The sequence below is a fragment of the Coturnix japonica genome, chromosome Z (genome assembly GCF_001577835.2).
Source record: "Coturnix japonica isolate 7356 chromosome Z, Coturnix japonica 2.1, whole genome shotgun sequence".
Taxonomy (NCBI): Eukaryota; Metazoa; Chordata; class Aves; order Galliformes; family Phasianidae; genus Coturnix; species Coturnix japonica.
Genome location: NC_029547.1, coordinates 24,118,260 through 24,137,304, shown reverse-complemented (window position 1 = coordinate 24,137,304; position 19,045 = coordinate 24,118,260). Strand labels below are relative to the sequence as shown.

At 39.0% G+C, this 19,045-nt stretch overlaps 1 long non-coding RNA gene across 2 annotated transcripts; it reads left to right on the top strand.

The window, feature by feature from the left end:
• Positions 1-8,054: 8,054 nt before the first annotated feature.
• On the top strand, positions 8,055-18,745 carry LOC107306083. Of its 2 annotated transcripts, XR_004305698.1 has the most exons (4): positions 8,055-8,339; positions 14,573-14,753; positions 16,102-16,196; positions 18,637-18,745. It is a non-coding gene; the product is annotated as an uncharacterized LOC107306083 (long non-coding RNA). The 2 variants fall into 2 exon arrangements; XR_001551972.2 differs by lacking the exon at positions 16,102-16,196.
• The last annotated feature ends 300 nt before the right edge of the window (positions 18,746-19,045 follow it).

Here is a 19,045-nt window from a genome sequence, read left to right as displayed (position 1 = left end):
TGGGGGTTGAGAGAGGAACTGGTGGACATCTGGAAACCAGCCCCATTCAACTCATCACAATTGTCTTAAAAAAGACATATTTTAAGATAGGACCTGCCTAACTGATCTCAGAGTGTATTTGGCATGCTTAGTTGTACAGAGTTCAAATCATCCTCCAAGTGTAAGTACTCCGGCACTAGGGTAGCTTTTGCTCATGCAGATAATCAGTACAGGTGTAGGATTATCTCAATGTGATGCCCATTTGTGTAGGATGCAACAACAAGGAAATGGTGCTTTTTCAATAGATGACTGTTGCTGGTTTGCAAAATAAAAGATGAAAGATTTGATACACATCTAAGACAGTGTAATTACTAGGTCTTCACATTTTTCTTTTTCATACATCCTGTTTTAACAGTGACTCAGGGGCCCACAAACTGTTAACACAACCGATAATCAGAGGGTTGCTCACTTTGCTGCCAGCAGATTGGTTTATGTGCCTACAAAACTGAGTTTCATACTGCATTTCTTGCAAAAACATAGAAGTAGGAAACTGTGAAAACCTACACAAGAAGCACATACGAAACAACACAGAAGAAAATATTAATTTGAGGTCCTTACTGAATGCTTTTTCCCTGTTGCTAGGAGTACAGTTCATGACAAAACCAGATGAAATATTGGTGGATGTTGTGAGGAAATCTAACTCTACAGCCAGGCCTTTCTTGAATGATACAGTCCTGATTCACTCAACCATGTAAAATTATAATTAGTCATGTCCCAAACTGAGTGCAGACTTGCTGAATAGGTTGTTTATGTAAGATCCCTGTAGCATACTTAGGAGTCACCATGAAATGACTGCTAGTATCAAAAATCACACAGCTTCTACCACAAGCAGCTGCAGTCCAGATGAATTCTTGAAGTGTAAACCCACTGTATGTCTTGCAAGAGTCAGACAGAATTTCCAGATAGAATATGGATAAATTTTGCCCCTCAATATGGCATCAGTGCACCCTGTACAAAAGGTTCTTCACTGTTTAAAAGATGCAGCATGAAACTAGCCTCACCCAAAGAAGCAGATGCTGTGTGTTCAGCAAGATCACAACTTTACTGATCACCATGGGTAGCAGAAGCTCAGCTCAAGGGAATGCAATTGCTTCAAGATGAACCCACACCCAACCTATATGGTGGTGTTGGTGCACAAGCAGTGGTATGTAGTTTCTTCTTGGAGAAATGATAAGCTCCTATTTTACAATGAACAGGTGGTAGATTTTGTGGTTCAGTGTTTGTGAAGCTCTATAAAGGAGCATGAAAAGCCTTCCTGTAAAATACACATTTTAGATCTGTTGCCCACAGTCTGGTGAGTATCAGAGCTGGATATTTATCTGGAAACAAACTAAGAAATGTTCTTTTACATTGCTTAAGGAACATTTAAAAAGCAAAGCATTCAAGTGAGTGGCTTAACGTTTTTGCTGGCTGAGTGGATAGTTCAAGCATGTAATGTCATGCTTGTCTCTACAGTCACGAATTCTCCTGTTCTGCTTCTGTGGAGCACCTAGTACTGAGAGCAAGGAGCACATCATAAATACAGTAATAATCAGCAGCAAATGAGAGTGCAGCACAGAATTTGCTCAGAAGTCTGTTGTAACATCACCCCAGTGCATCATGCCACAAAACAAGGAACAAGAGAGCAGTCAGGATTTCTATAATTGAAATTAACTGTACGTTGTTTCAATTAATTGTTCCAATTAGTCTCTCTTTCCTTTCAGTTATGCTTTTCTATAACAGTGTCATCTGGGATGCCATGAGAAATTGAAAATGCCCTAATGGTCAGATGCTCATCAGTTAAAGAGATTTCTATTTGTAATTAGCTCCCTGAGAAGACTTTACAGTAAGGATGAAAATTTTTATAGGTGGAATGAGCAAGGAGTTGTTTTTTATTAAAAGACTCATTCTGCTTTAGGTGATAACAACATTTCTACTGGAAAAGGAAAGAAAACAGAACAAAACCAAAACCACTAACTAATTCCTGATTCTAGGAGCTGTCTTTCACACTGATTTGGTAGGTAGGCTGTAAACAGCATAGCCACTTTAAATCATATTGTCTTCCCCTCCCACATCCCCCCACCCCCCCTCAAAAAAAAACAACAAAACAAACAAACAAACAAACAAAACAACACCAAAAAACCTCTAATCATCCAAATTAAAATTACTGAAGTGTGTTTTTTTTGTTGTTTGTTTGTTTGTTTTTAATACAGACTGTGACATACCACTCCTGTTTTTTCATCAACAAAACATTTCCAGCAAAGACTGAGAAGAAAACATCCAAGTGCCAGCCTGTATGTTTCTGAGTTTATATTGTGTTTAATACTTTTTAAATGGGGAACTGGAGTCTAAGATGCAGTGCCAAAAGGCTGTTTTTTTTTCTCCTGATTTTTATTCACACTGGGAGTTCACATGGTGCTAAAAGCAGTTTCTAGCAGTTGTTTCCCCTGAGGCTGCAAATGCAAAAGGACAGAAAGCTCTGCCCAGGAGCAGAGCCCAGCAGATGCTTTCTGCCACAGCCTATCACCGTCTCCAAATCCAGGTGTAAGTGTCACACAGGCTTGATTTGCTAAGATTCCAGAATACCAGTTTTCAATAAATATTTAACTATGGTACATGTCCTATATCTTATGCTTGACATCCAAATCCTACACTTTAATAAAGGATTCCTTTTTAAGAGCTTATCCACAAGTGGAGGTGTTTGTGGCTGTTTCTGGTGTTAGCTCATCAATTACTGCACCTTTCTCCATGATTTTCAGTCAATAGGACTGTGCAAGAAGCTGTGGGGTATTTTTCTGCTCAGCCTCCATAAGGAATGCTGAGACAGATCAAAGTTATTTGGCTGTTGATTTGCTTCACCTGAGGTGATCTAAGCTATTTTGTCATGTGAAGTTGACAAAAAAGGAGAGAAATTCACCATCTTGTATATCAGCTATATTATGCAGGCATCACATGAATACTTCCTCAGCCCTCAGTTTTGTTTTAGCAGCATCGCAACAAAAATGCCTAGTTCTACTGTCTCATTTCTTGCTTTTGGCTAAGATAATAACTTTACAGAAGTCACTACAGATTTTCTCTATTGTAGATTCATATAAATGAATGTGTATCTATATCTGCAAATGTAAATATATATTTATTTATGTATTGTGTATATGTAGGTATGGATTTATGCATCATGAAGTTCCAAGATATATGCTACTGCAGTTTTGCTTATACTTTCCACATCAAAAGACTACTGCAAACTACAACCTTTAGTGAGTAAGCTTCTGCATTCGCTACTTTTTTTTGGTTATAGGCTTCTGATACTTTTGGAACCTCTCAGTGAATTAGGTTAAGCAGCACTTGCATAGTTCATTTTTGAATTTAATTAAATTCATCCTCTCCACCACAGCTATTAAGCAGCAATAAACTTAGTGTTTTTCATGCCTCTGTACTGACAATGTGATCCATTTGATAAGTTCAGACATAGCAGGAGCATCAAAATCAGCTTTTTGGTAGATTATCCACTCAATAAAATTGGTTTTTAAGTCAGTGTTTGTACTTCTGACATAAGTGTTGTTCAAACACTAGTTCCCTCTTATTCAGTCAGATGAATGGAGCAGAGTACCTTATTTGGAAAAGTGCTCAAAAACTGTAATATGAATTTTCTGAGTCCTGTCCTACCAGTGGAGATACAAACATAGCCACTAATGAACTGTACAGAAACATACACCATCTTCTTTCCTTTCAGTTTATGCTACTTTCATGTGTTTTATGGGAAGTGAGGAGAAAGATTACTCTAGAACAAAGCAGCTTTTGGCAAATGGCACTCAAATCACAGCTTCTCAAAAACCAGTCATGCAGCTCTCTGTTTACGCAGTGTTCCTGGTGTGACAATACAATGGTCCTGTCCATAAGCAGTGTGCAGTTTCACAATAGTCTTAACTCCCAGACTGTGCATTCCTGCCATCTCTTTTGTGCTGGCATTAGCAGCTACGTGGTGGTACTGTGAAAATGCAGCTTTTATATTTGCTTTTTTTTTTTTTTTTTTTTTGGTGGGATAACCATTCAGTTCAGCAACATTAGTGAGCATTCCACACTGCTCATGCTTATGCTGATTGTGAAACCTGCCACTGGCTGGGAGGATAAGAAAAGGATGTGTTTAAAAATACAGCAAGCCCAGCAAGCCTATATCTGCACCATTCTTTATCCTCTATTGTGCATAACTGAACCAGTCAGAAGTATATCAGTTAGAAAGGTACATGAGCTACCTATGCTACTGGGACATGCTTTTGCTCTCTGCTCCTCCCTTTTCAATACCTCCTCTCTTGACTGAAGAGCAAGTCATTGCATATTTTCAACTAGCAATTTTCAAGTGTCCCTTCTTCTCCAAGTTCATTTTCTGTTTAGTGGCTACTTATTCCTTCCTTGTTTTAATTATAAAATCCTTAAATTCTTACAATGTCTGTAAGAATCTGACTGCATAGAGTAGAATTGACCATCAGCTCTTTCAGGGATGATGAAATATCTCCATATGCTTTTACTAGTCCATGTGCCCTGGTAAAGTTAAAGGTAGCAGGTAAACAAAACTCCATTAAAAATATGAGCTAGTTATGCACATCATTTCTTAAGGATTTTGAGACATGTTACATGCTGTGATTGATAAACTTTGTTAGTCTTAACCTGATGGGTCAAATGCAGTTTTTATTTATTTATTTATTGGGTTGTTTTGGTTTTTTTTTTTTGAGGACTACCTATTACAGATGTGAATGGCAGTACAGTAAATTCAAAGCTACCTTTCTGTTTTATAGAATAGGTAGCTGGACTGGTATCAGAGACTCTGACAAGAACTAGTCAAGTGCAACCTTTAAGGCACCTATGCTAACAACACACATTATTTTTAGGAGTGCTGGAAACTGCAAATTACGTGTCAGGCCATATAAGATACAGTCTTCATTTGTAAGTGTGGTAAACTACAAAATAGTATCATGATTTCAAGCTTCTCAGACCAGATCCAGGACTCACAGCAGGGTGATAGGAGTCTCCATGATAAGAGAGCAACCATTGCTTTAATATTTAACATCTGATGAGCTGTGAGGATCTACTGTCCAAATGGCTGCTAAAGAGGAGCAGAGCATGTTTAAAAAAAATGGTATTATAAGATAGACATCTTAGGTTAAATTAAAATTTTCACCAGATTTTTGAACTGTAGGCTGCTGAGTTCCACTGCACTGTACTAAGTTATTTAAACCTACTACTGGTTGTTCAGTTCCAGTATTTGCAGTGTTTGTAGGGCATTGACCAGGAACTGATTATAAAAATACTTTTATCTTAATGATTCTGCTATAAAATGTTTATCTTCTCAGATGATGCACTGCAACCCTTCAGCACCAGAAGCTATAAATTATTAACTTCTGGAAAAATGGTTTAAAATATATAATTAAGTGGAGCAATACTGAGATACTGACAAAACAGATAATCAGCCAGGAGGCTGTGAGCCATTTGCTGATCTTCATTTTACCTGACTCTTTATCAGACCCTTATGAGTTAATTTCTCAGTACTGGCTTCTTTTTGTTATTTCTCACATGATGAATCTATGTGGAAATAACTAACATTTGCAGGACAACAGACCCCTGAAGAAGAGTAGATTTGGATGGTTTGGATCTGGCAGAAAATGCTAAAAGCTTCCCAAAAATTAGGGAGCAGTCAGGGTAAGACGTAACAGCTGGGGAAATTTAGCCAGAGTGCAGCATTTTCTAGCAATTCAGGGCTGAAAACCTTAGTGAAGCCAAAACAACATCAGAGTTTCTCTCACTTCTACCAAGAGCCAAGGACAAGCTTAGCAGCAGCCTGGATAGAGAAGAACTAAAAGCAGGGAGGAAACATAAACTGTGACTCCTGACCTTGTGAGTGTGCCCAGGAAACCACAGCTGCGTCTGGAAGCTGATGCAGTGCATGGGGCTTTTCTTCTAAGACATATGAACAGCTGAGCTACAGAGCTAAAAATTACTGTACATGAGGATCAGGCATAAAAATAATTGATCCAAAAACTTTGGAAAGGTACCCTGTATCTTCTTATCTTGTCTCTTTTTGTTTGTTTATTCCTTTTTTAGAGTGATATATAATCTCATTTGTGGTGGCCAGCCTGTTAAATTAGTCACTAGCAATGATTAGAGCTAATGTGAGGAAAAACATAGTCATTAATTTTCCATTTTGTACGGTTTACATTACATAGATTGCTTGTAATATAATTCTAACTGGTAGGATAAATTAATTCAGTAATTAAGTACCTCTCTGGAACAAGTGGACCTATGAGTATTCCCAAAACATATGGTTCAAATTAGTGCTGATCAAGTCATAGTATTTGCACTTGCCTCATGTAGTGGCATTTCTAATAAACCAGAGCATGGTTCAGTGCCTACACCATACAGCTTATCTTGCTGGATATCTTCAGTATAAACCCTAAAAGCAGCTGAAAATGCCATTGAGAATAATTAACTAACACTTCTGGCTCCATCCATTTTTAGGGTCTTTGTGCTTAATTCTCTGTCAGCAGACTGGAGACAGCATTTCTTGTGGATCTGGAGTTAAACAAGCTTCAAGGCTCATAATGATAGTAGATACTGCTCTACTTCAGTCATTAGTTTTGATTTTCCTTCTAAAGCTGCAAAAGGAAGTGCTGTTTTCAGTGCTTTAAGCAGTCAGGATCTTCACCCCACCAGTTTAGATCACTTAGATTACCATTTGCTCCTGACTTCTTCAGTCCAAGGATTCAAGCCTAGGCTGTGGTGAGACATCTTTGCTTAACAGTAGTGCAATGTTGGGTAATCAATCTACAGCTGTGTTGCTAAGAAAAATTGTAGTATATATAGAGTATTTATCCTCCAAGGAAAAAATCCTTTCTGATTTCAGTAGTATGAGATAAAAGAATATAGACAGAGTCAAAATAAGCAGAGATGTATGAATGGTTTTTGCTATTATTAAGCTCTTTATTTCTGTAAAAGAAATAGAGGGGCTGTTTACTGTGTTCTGAAGAAAATCTCCTTGCAGCTGAATGAAGGTGCTGTTACAGTGCTGTGAAAGTTTATCGGTGCTAGATATAGCATAGATAATGCTTTGTAATCTCTATGCTAGAGTAATAAAAACAGAGCACACCCAGTGGCATGGGCTCTAATGTGTGATAGCTGGTCAGATGTAAGCTGTTCAGGGAATAGTGCTGTTCATTCTCTCTGAACTGTAACCCATTAAGTTGCTTGCTAAATGCATAAGTGATAGCAGTACTTAGCTGTAAATATTCTTTATACCCTTTGGGAATGAGATAGCAGCACACAGAGTTTTGAATATATATGCAGAGGGGCAGTAACTCAGGCCTAGGAGGATCTGTCTTGCTTCTAATTTGGCTAAATTTATTTGGTAGGCAGCTAAAATGTCAAGTATTTGTGGCTATGCAGGAACCGTACCTGAAAGTCTGCTTCCTGTTTAATTAAACTGAAAGATGGTTGATATTAATAATTGATATTAAACTCCAAAGCATTTGGTAGACCAACTAGTATCTACAGCATTTTTTCTAGCCAAATGTGAACATTTGCAGTACAATTACATTTTCATAAAACTCTAGCAGTTTAAAACATCACACAAACCTAATTGTCTCTAATCCCTATCTTTCAATCACAATTAACAGAGCAACTCCAGTCACTTTGGTCGCAGGGCAATGTGTCCCTTGGTTCAGGACATCTGCTGAAGTCCCCTGCATACACCAAGTAAGAATCTGAGTACCAGGGTAAGTTTTTCTGCTTATTCTGCATCATCATGATATGGAACAAGCATCTTTATTTAGTAGTATCTGCTGCTGACTGTTGCAGAGCATTTTTGGTTTGGTTCTTAAATATTCAAAGGACATTCACAGTGCAGACATTTAAAATGTTTTAAATGGGTAGAAAGACAAGGAAAACCTGAAAATGGCCACAGCTTACCCACATACATCAGATTTTTAAAGTCAACAGAAGAAAGTACTAAGAAAGAAAAGTAGTAAGGTAGTACACACTTTATTCTTGGAAGTGCTGCCATAAGCTCCTGTAGCGTGACATCATTTATAAGAATGAGGAAATCACACAGTAAATGATGCATTTGAATTTTTTTTTCTCAGGAAAAAAAAATGAGATTTGAAAACAAAATGGGTTTTGGAACCTGGCAAGGAAGAGATTGCTTCTCTACTCAAAAACCTTACACATTTAAGATGATATTCTCAGGTTGTGACGATGATATTCTCAGCTTGTGACATCATAATGTAGCATCTGAAGCTTGCAGACAAGAGAGTGAGGAGGAGAGGAGTACTTTGCAGGTGATCTATTTGCATTTATGGCCAAGGGCATGATGGACATTTCTCACTCTTTTAGGACAATCAGAGGTACAGACAGTCTTAATCTTGAGAAAATACCAAAAAGCTGGTTCTCAGGTTGCAAATGAAAAGTAAAATGTTCACAGGCAGTAAACAGGCAGTGTTTGTTACTTGCTTGAAGTCTCCCAAATCAAGAACTGCTGTGCATAATTCTTTGTGAATAGATGATGTGTGGTAATGGTAAACAAAGCCTGCCCTCTCAGAAGGTATCTGTCCTGAAGACATATTAGCCAAAGAAGATGATTTTTTTGGACAAAGTTTTGACTCCATTATAAGGTAATCTGCACAGCTAATGGAGATCCTGGAGCTCATTCCAATGAAACCTGTAAATCTACAGTTTGGGGTCAATGGCCAGACATGAGCTAGTCCTGCCAGATGCTATGTGCCCTTCCCTTGCAAGTCACAGAAATGTTGGACTGAGTAATCTGGTAGAAAATCTGTCACTGCAATTCAGCCTGCTACATTCCTGCTTGTAAAAATGTGCTCTGGAACCTCAGAACATGAGATTTTCTTCTCTAAACTCATCTGGTCCAACACATATTCAAGCAGGGCTGCCAAGAGCAGGCTGACCAGGACCACATTTGTGTGATGTTTGAAGACTGCCAAGGTGATCTGACATCATCTGGGCAGCCTGTGTCAGTGCTCTTTCTACTATTTGTGCAGTAACAAAGTGTTTTCTGCTGACCAGAGGGAACAACCTGTGTTTCGGTTTGTGACCAGTGACTCTTGTTCAGGCTCTGTACAACACTGAAAATGTTACGGCTCCATCCTCTTTGTGTTCACTCTTCAGATGTTCACAGGCATTGATAAGACATTCCTGAGTCTCCTCCAGGCTGAACAGTCTCAACAAATCCTTCTTACTTGAGCAAAATAATTCCACTTCTATGCACAGAGGTGGCTTTTGCACTGGGTGAACAAACTCTCCCAAACTCTGGAAAAGGCTGTGAAATCTCTGATGAAAAGATGCTCCTCATTTATACACAAAATATCCCCAGCACTGACAGGATAGGGAACATTTTTAATGAGTTTCTTAATATTTCCTGAAAGCTATGAGACTCCACATTTAACCACATTTCTGTAGTGTTTCGTTCAGACCATGGTCCCCTGTTGGCTATCTTTTGTTTTCATTTGTCCACTGCCTGTTTAGGGCTGCATTGCCTTGAGAAATTGTCTAGGCAGATAGTGGGCTGAAAAATACCTTTTGTGGTATGCTTGCTCTTTATAAATTGTTTGGTTCACATGTTCTCACTGTGAGAAATACAAGAAGAAAAGCTGTAGATCGTATTCCGAAGGTGACTGGAGTTCAGCAGATAAAACTGAGCAAGATCTTCATTTACTTCTTACATCCTAAGAAGCAGAATAGTTTGGTACAGTCTGTGTTGAGCCTCAGATACAATGAATTAAAGTAATGCAGCTCAAAAGTTCTCATGCCAGTGTCATTGTGACCATTGCTTATCTGGGGAGAAGGGTTGACTCTTGCTTGGCTGGAGGTGATAAAAGGCCTTCTTCCAGACTTAATATAAGCAGCCTGAGGGCTTAACTTGATGTACTTTGAAAGATGCTGTATGGAGGATAAGGTCTGTCATTTGTATAGTTCTTCAAAGGATTTCTACCCACTAATCAGCAGTACCTCAGCCATACTGGCTCCTCTTGAGATCAGCCTCGGAGGCATACTGAAATCTTGCGGGAGATTACTGGTGATGAACACACTTTAGTATTTGCTGGCAGCAGCAATAGATCCTGTTGAGCTCCATTATTGAGAGGCCTGAAGCAATCCTGGCTGTGCTCCCTCTGGGACTAGTATTTAGGTCTTTGCATACAAGGGCAGTATCTGCCTACATGACAGTTACTCTGCTCAAAATCTGAGTTATGTTCCCAGGCAAGCTGTTGGTCATCTGCGTGGAACTGAGAAGGTAGTCACAGCCAGCAGCAAAATGATGCTCCCTGCAGCAAAGGAGAACTAAGGCTACTAATGCTCCTGAGGCCTGGTGTTTTCCTGTCACATCTGTTCCAGGGGATGCATGTATCTATTCCCAGCACAGCTTGAAATATTCCAGCATGGCAAGAGATATGGTAGTTTTCCACACCATCAAGGGTATGTTGTCCCCCTCCCCATTCCTCTGGAACATCTCATTCCTTAAGCTCTCATCATTCACCACTTACCTTTCAGGTTCCCCATTGCTGCTCTCATTGGTCAGCGTGGCAGTCCCAGCAGTCCTGTGTATGTTCAGACCACTGACATTCTGCAACTCCCACCACATGTAGGGCTAACAGGCCCTATCATAATAATTTGTTTTCTCAGCATACAATTATTTACTGGACAGACATTTCTTCTGCTATGTGAGGCACCATTTTCACTCCACATCAAAGTTCTGTGAATGGGAACAGCAGCATATACTGCTCTCCTTTTTCCTGTATTGCTCAGGAGCATAGGGCTAGAGGTGGCTTACCTCATTTCTAATCAATAACAGGCTGGAGCAGCTGGACAGAACAGGGTATGGTACATACAGGCTTAATCATGGAAATTAAGTTAATTCTGTTAAAAAACTAAACAACAACAACAAAAAATGGGTTGTTAATTATTTAAAGAAAATATTTTCATCACTTCACATGGCAAATTGGTATAGCAGGGGGAATTAATTTTAAATTAAATGCTTTCAGTTCTTTCTCAAATATTTAACAGTCCAGTCAATGTTTTTTGTCTATACTTGCAGGGAGAGTGACATTGGTTCAGCTTCCTCTGGCTGCAGTATGTGAACTAAACATACTACACAACTCTGATAATTTAACATAGTATATTGATTTCTACAGTGCCAGCATGCATGGAAAAAGGGTAGTGTTTTGTTTAGTATACAGATGATTCCTACTGCAGGTATCTGTAAGGCAGTGGAAATGTCCTCGGTGTGCAGTGTGATTTTCCAGCATGAAAATCTCTTGGGAATCTAAGAATAGGCTTTTGCATTTTGCAAATATGAAAAAACAGCAGTGGACAATGACAGGAGAAGAAGGGGAGGAAACTGGACAAAGTGCATTCCCTTTGCAATAATGTTCAGATGCAAAGGTTTATTTTAGTTAATATCTTTCCACAAAGACTACATGAGATTTTTCTGTATGGAAGAAAATGCATATTTCCAGATACTTATTGCGTATAAAAAAGAAAATAATTTCACTGTGAAGGAGCTGGAAAGACAAAAGAACAATCTTTTAGTTTTTGACAATGTTTGAGTATCATTTGCTTTATTTTCTAAGATGAGTTATGTTCACTTCGGAGTATCTAACGTAGCCTTGCTCCTCCCCGTCAATTGAGATCATCAATACAAAATAATCTGAGAAGTATGAAATAGCACACTAATTGCAAATACTGTTATGTTTGTTAAAGGCTGTGGCATTTATTTTGATCTTTTTGAATGGCTCAGGATACTTTCAAATGAACATGTATCAGCCACAGCGTGGGTTCAGTGGACTCCAGTGAAAACCACTTAAGGGGAAATCTGTGTAATTCACCTTATTTTGTGAGACACCCTCTGGTCTGAAATGTTTTAGAAACATTATTAAACATAGCTGAAATTCTACTCTGTATCAGTCTTTGCATTTACTCATTCCTCAAGGCAGACATGCATAAAAGGGCATCTTCACCATTACAGCTCATGGAATTCCTTCCTCAAGTATAGCTGAATGGACCCGGGTTTTGCACGTAGCCAGCGAGTTAGCTAGTTACAGTGGTTTGAAAAAGAGAAATGCACAAATGCACTCGTTATTTTTATCCAATTTGGAATCTGATAGCTCTCAATACACAGGGATTATAAAGGGATTTTTGGACTGATGATTGAAGCACATGGCATGCTTCCTGAACCTGAAAGGGGTGAGGGAATAGATAAATAAATAAATAAATCATGTGGGAATGGGAAAGATTTGCAAAGATAGAGAAAATGGTAGCTCCTCTCAGAGAAAAAGAAGCTCTGTCAGTTGTTCTCAGCGATGATGCTCTGTGTTCTCAGTATCAAATGTAAGTTCAAATCTATGCTCAGCAAGGTGGAACACAGCAAACCACAATTAACAAAGCAGGATTATTTGGGACCAAAAAATCTTATAATGTACGTAAAGCTGATGATAGGCTACTAGACAACATTTCTTGGCCTGAGTGAACTTCTGTATTGAGTAAGTTTTCTTATTTCTTCTCTTTTGTGCACTAATTTTTTATTTCATGGTTGACAATATGGTTTCAAAGTAGACTCTTCAATGATTTTGAAGTCATTCTTATAAGACTGATAAAATAGAATAATTAATTGGTCATGGTGGCTCTTGACATTTTGAGATAAGTCTGGTCTGCTTAACAAAGAAGACATGACAGAGGAACTGCAGACTTGATTAAAGAAAGCATGAGGTCCCTCAGGGATGAATAGGTCATTTGGTGATTATGTAAATGTTGCTTGCAGAAGATCTGTGTGAGTAGGGTGGTGTACTGAGCTGATAGTTTTTCCCAGCAATCTAGCACAGGGAAGGAGGAAGGAGATGAATACCAGATCCATTAACTAAATGGCTACCGGAGGACAGTTGAATGACCAGGGATATGAGCTGTATGAAGCCAAACAAACAAACAAAAAACAAAAAAACAAAAAAAAAAAACAAAAAAAAAAACAACCCAAAACATTCAGCATAGAATAAACTGACCTAGATTACCCCCTTTCTGTAAGGGAAACGAAAATACAGAACAAATCCTAGAAGAGTGAGTATTTAGGGCAATTTTCTCCCTCTCTAATTCTCTGAATTCCCGAAGCTGTTTCAGGCAGAGGCAGACCACAGATCTCCTCAGACCTTGGAGATAGTGGAGCTGCAGTTCACCCTGACCTGGTGAGACAGGCAGATTGCACTATCACGGCACCAGCAGTACCTGTGCTGGGACAAACAATGTCTTCTGCCAAAGATAGCAGAGCTCAAGACAGTGCAGGGCCTCTCTGTGAGGGGGGAGGAAGATCTGTATCCACTCCTACTTCCAGACTCTGTGATCCACTTCTTTTCCTGTCACTTTCTTCTTTCTGCATACACAGACATCAGTGTCATCTGGTTAAGCAGGACACTGTTTTAAACAGTTCACACATGAATTTCTTTTCAGGAAAGCTACTCTCAGACCGAGGGTATGAAAATAAGGTATTAAATCCAAACTTGTTACATCGTGGTATAAGTTCCCATTATGGTGTAACATATTATTAGTTTGTAGCAGTTTTCTCCAGCTTCAGGGAAGGATAAATTATTGTGTTCAAATAACAACTTCAACAGAGTAAATGGGAGTCCTCACCCAGGGTGAAGGGCTAATGATCTTAATTTATAGCCTAAACTGATATATTTCCAGAGTCACTGTGTGGCACACATACATCAAATGCTACAGTGAGATCTGACAGAAGTTTTTCATCATTATTTTTTTAGTGATTCTCATTGAGTAGACATAAATAAATAAATAAATAAATAAATAATGAATTAATAATTCAATTAGTCTGCACTGTTGCTGAACTTCTACTGTAGTTTGCATTGCAATTGTTCTTTCAGATTTGTAACAGAATGCACTTTTTCAAACATTTACCATTGGTCACATTTCGTTCATTTTGTTTTATGTCAATATTTCACGGTTCTCTATGTAAAAATATTGGCTTTTGATTGGGCTCAGCAGGCATTCCTGTGACCAGTCTGACCAGCTGTCTTCCTTCTCTTGTGTTCACAGATCAGACTTATCTCACAGAAACAAATGCTGCCAGGTGGTTTGTATTAATAATGCACTGAAAGCTGCATCCACATCTGATGTTTCTATCCATTCTTGCGGAAAAGGTTTATTGTAAACCTTGAATGTTCTTTTATTTCCTCCTGTTGGATTGGTCTTGAGGGCTTTTGAGGTACTTGAAGACTTACAGGTATGTAAGTGGGCCTTCCAAAAAGGAAAAACAAAAACAAAAAACAAAGTTACTTTTTTTTTTTTCTATTAGGTCCAAAGGAGCATATCTCCTTAAGTGAAGGAACCCTAGTGAGACATAAGAGATCAAGAATAGCTAGCGATCGTGTGGATTAAAAATGGATACTGTGTTCAGCTAAATTAGCCAAGACTGTGCAGAACTGTTCCCTTTTGTGTCCTGTGTCCTTCTTCCTTCTCTTCCAATTTTTTTTTTTTTTTTTTTTTTCTTTCCCAGGCTATCTCATCTCATCCACAAAGTGGAGGTCAGCGGTTCTAAAGATGCTTTGTTGCTCTCTAAATTTCACTACCCCTTTCAACACCTGAGTCACTGAGTCAACCATATCCAAACTACTCTACTGGACTCCTCAGTACCTCTGCACCAATCCTACATCCTTCCATCTGGGACCAAGAGCAAGGTACCTCACATCCTGTTCAGTGCATGACCAGAATGAAACAGTACTGAGTGGTGGTGCACACTCAGAGTGGAGTTGCACAGACAGCAATCATGACATGGAACTCAGGGTTATTTGAAATCCTGTCCATCTTTACTTGGTCCATCTCTACTATCAATGGCCTGCACAGCAAACGAATGACAGATGTCACAGAATCACATAATCACAGAATCACAAAATAACCCGGGTTGGAAGGGACCTCAAGGATCATGAAGCTCCAACATCCCTGCTTGGCATGGCCACCAGACTTCCATGTTTACTAGATCAGGTTGCCCAGGGCCCCATCCAACCTGGCCTTGAACACCTCCAGGGACAGAGCATCCACAACCTTCCTGGGCAGCCTGTTCCAGGACCTCGCCACTCTCCTAGTGAAGAACTTTCCCCTAACATCCAACCTAAATCTTCCCTCTTTCAACTTAAAACCATTTCCCCGTGTCCTGCTATTGTCAGCCCTTTCGAAGAGTTTAATCCCCTCCCGGGAGTAAGTTCCCTTCAGGTATTGAAAGGCTGCAATGAGGTCACCCCGCAGCCTTCTCTTCTCCAGGCTGAACAAGCCCAGCTCCCTCAGCCTGTCTTCTTAGGGGAGGTGCTCCAGCCCCCTGATCATCTTCATGGCCCTCCTCTGGACCCTTTCCAACAGCTCTCTGTCTTTCTTGTTCTGAGGGCTCCATACCTGGACACAGTACTCCAGATGGGGCCCCACAAGGTGTCACAGGTTACACAAAAGGGCAGAGTAGAGAGGGACAATCACCTCCCTATACCTGGTGGCCACCCCTCTCCTGATGGAGCCCAGGATACCATTTGCCTTCCGAAATGTCACCTACTTAGGATCTTTTCCCAAAGCATTCAGTTTTTTCATGGCATGTCAACTGGCACAGTTACTAGTGGAATTTGTAGGAGTATTTTATCCCTCAACTGTACCAGACTAAACCTCATAGCGCTCTCTCCTGGCAACTGGAAGATGCAACTGTGAGCCAGTATCAGGACTGGTGCTCTGTGCCCTAAGGAAACACTGTAGTTAGAGTTAGTATATACTTAAGTTAGCCAGACTTTCTTCCTTTCTTTCTCTGATTAATCCATGCTTAAGGCACTGTGGTCATCCTCAGGGAATTGCTGTAAAAGATTCTGGGCTACTTCCTACATAGAAAGTGTTTATTAGCTTACTTGGTTTTGTTTGTTTTCAAACAAGATATTGTACATTCTGCTTTAGTTTCTTCTCTTCAGTCTTCCTCCATTTCATCTGCCCTCACTGAAGTGATAGATGTGATGAATACCGGTATTAGCTGTGTACATCCTATCATTTCTTTTCCAGCCAATAATGCAAATGTTATGCCAGATTCTGGATCTGATAAGCTTCTTACAACATCTGTCTCTTTAAGTTCTCGGGAGACAAATTCACTGATTCAGGTAATTATCTGGAGTTTGTATTTCATCTATCAATTTCCAATCCATTTGGCAGTACTCATTTCCAAATATTTTTCCATGTAGAGCACTTCATAATTTCTAAATATTTAAAGATCAAAATAAAAATGAGTTCTGTTACAACTCATGAAATTCCATCCTAGAAAGTAGGCAGACTAGGGTGTTTGTTAATTGGTTTTAATGGTAATAAGTGGTTAATTGACTAACCCTTTGAAAACTGACATTGTAGACTGACCCTCCAGAAACTGATAAGCCATTGAAGACAACATCAAAGGAGGGAACAGACTGTTGGTTTTATATACAAGACACCAGCATTTCTTATGTCTAAAACTGCATTCTGGGAAAACCTGTGAAAGTAAAGGATGCTTTGTACTGAAGAGAAAATTGTAACAGGTGACTGAGAACCAATATATTCTTCAGATGGTCAAATACACTTTTTTTTTTTTTTTATTATACGAAGTTTGTTATACTATCGCATTTATGGGTTGGTGTTTGACTAGGACAATGATTTTCAGAATAACTTGTCAGACTCATAAGTAGTGGAATACTAACCAAAACAGGTTTGAAATTATGGCTTCAGTAGAACTTATTTTGCAAGGTCTTCGTCATGCTCCAATACCACATCCTTATCTCTAAATTGGAGAGATATGAATTTGAAGAGTGGACTATTCAAAGGATAAAGAATTGATCAGATCAGGACTTTTGGTCTACAAATACAAGATAAAATTTATTACTGAGGAGCTAAGTGAAAAAACATGTGTTTTGTTTTTGCTAAGACGTAATTGTTCAATATAATATAAACTCTACTGTGAGAAAACAGCTTTTAATGATGTCAGAATAGTTTGACACAAGGAGACAGATTTTAAAGGGAAAGCACTGGGAATGTAGTAGGAAGGGGAAAAGAGAAGGCGGATTATCAAATGTGGTATTTAGACTATCAGTTTTCTTCTCCATTCAGTGCTGATAATGTCTGTTCTGCAGAAGGGCACTGAACAAGACTAGGGCTCTTCTTGTGCCCTGCTTTGAAGGTAAGTGTTGTGTGAACCTTGTGTTGAGCCATTGCATACTGCTATACTTTAGTCACTGGGCAGAATTTCTGCCCAAGCTGAGTTCTGATGCAAGCAGCATGTGTTCCAAGGAGAGCAGGGTTTCCAGGAAGATTGAGTTACCAGTGTCTGCTTGTACAGAGTTTACCCTTTGGCCAGGGCTTCTCTTAATAATGACATAATTTCTATAGCAAGATAAGGATGATTCACTTCCTAAGAAATTGATATGTGTACCAAATTTTGCAATTGTGTATGTTAAATATCAAGGCAATGAATGTTCCTGTAAATTAATAGAAAGGGTATGCTTATTAAATCATCGGGAAGGCCAGGTATAATGAGGAGATTCAGTTTCCTTTTATGTTTACTATAAAATAACCATTAAGTGAATTATATAAATCAGTGCTAAAATTATTGGATAATAAAATCACATTAGACTTTTACATCTAATGCCCTGTATTGTCTCAACTCTAAGGTTCTCTAAGGCATTCTAGAGGATATTTCATGAGATTTTGTGGTTGTGAAATAGCAAACTGTGTCTGCTTAAGGTCTTCTCCAACCTGAGTGATTCTGTGATTCTATTATTCTGTAATTACAAAATACATAATTACCTCTTCTCTATATTCTTTCTTTAAAGAAGCTGTCCACCTGAGCAGTAACAGAAGCATTAGTCATAAATATAAATACAAAACTGAAAATGGCCTAGGGATGAACATTTGAGATAAAGAAGGAATAGAAATAATGCCTGTGTGTTGTGCCTACACTGAGTTATGTTACTATTCTGCGTACACCTGAAGGCAGGTGTAAGTACAGTGCTTCATCAACATGCAGTGAAGCTATTGAACTCCAATGTTTAGGTAGTAGATGTGAATATAACCTAGCACTGAGCTACATAGGATATGATTTTTGTCATCTGAAATGTTGTTTCCAGATCTTTTGCTATTAAAGCTATGTTACCTGTGAGAATCTTATGAGGGAAGGATATTCTGTAAGTGCTGTCACTCAATTTTTTTGAGTTCCGATCTCTAAAAATGTTCTAGGTCATGGATGTATTTCTGGTACAATTTAGAAGGTTGAACTGGAGTCAGACAAAGCATACTGTCCTCCCTGTTGGCATTTTCACTGAGGGAGATCAATTATGTCAAATAAGTACTGGTTTATTTAGAAAAAGGGTTGATATTAGATGAAAGGAATGTGAACCATAAAATACACCACTGGGAACTCCTACAGAATAAGCATCGTCTCAGGTTCTGTAAATGAGAGCTATGAACTGACTGAGTCTGGTTCTCTCTGTTTATAAGTGTCCAGAGACACTGGCAGAGCAGGCAGTGGTGAAAAGTATCACTGAAAAAGCAATTCTTATTTTTCTTTCTTTTCAATAGTCTTGTCTACGTGCGGCAAATGGATGGAAGAATCTGCTCCGTGCCAACAGCAGTGATAGATCACTTTGTGAGAGAAAGAAACACTCAAATACATAAAACTGGCAACACATATTTCTGTACTGTGGAGTGTAGTAACATATAAACGCATTAGAATGTAATACCCTATTCCTATGCAGGATTCTCTAACTGCTCTGACTGACTAAGCACACTCACAGGCTAGGCAGAGAATGGTTTGAGAGCAGCTCTGAGGAGATTTTGGGGGTGTTGGTTGATGAAGGACTCAACATGAGCCAGCAGTGTGTGCTTGCAGCCCAGAAGGCCAACTGTATGCTGGGCTGCATCAAGAGAAGCTATATGAAAAGTCAGACTTGTCTGCACGGCTACTTCTGGATAATAAATTTGCAAAGTT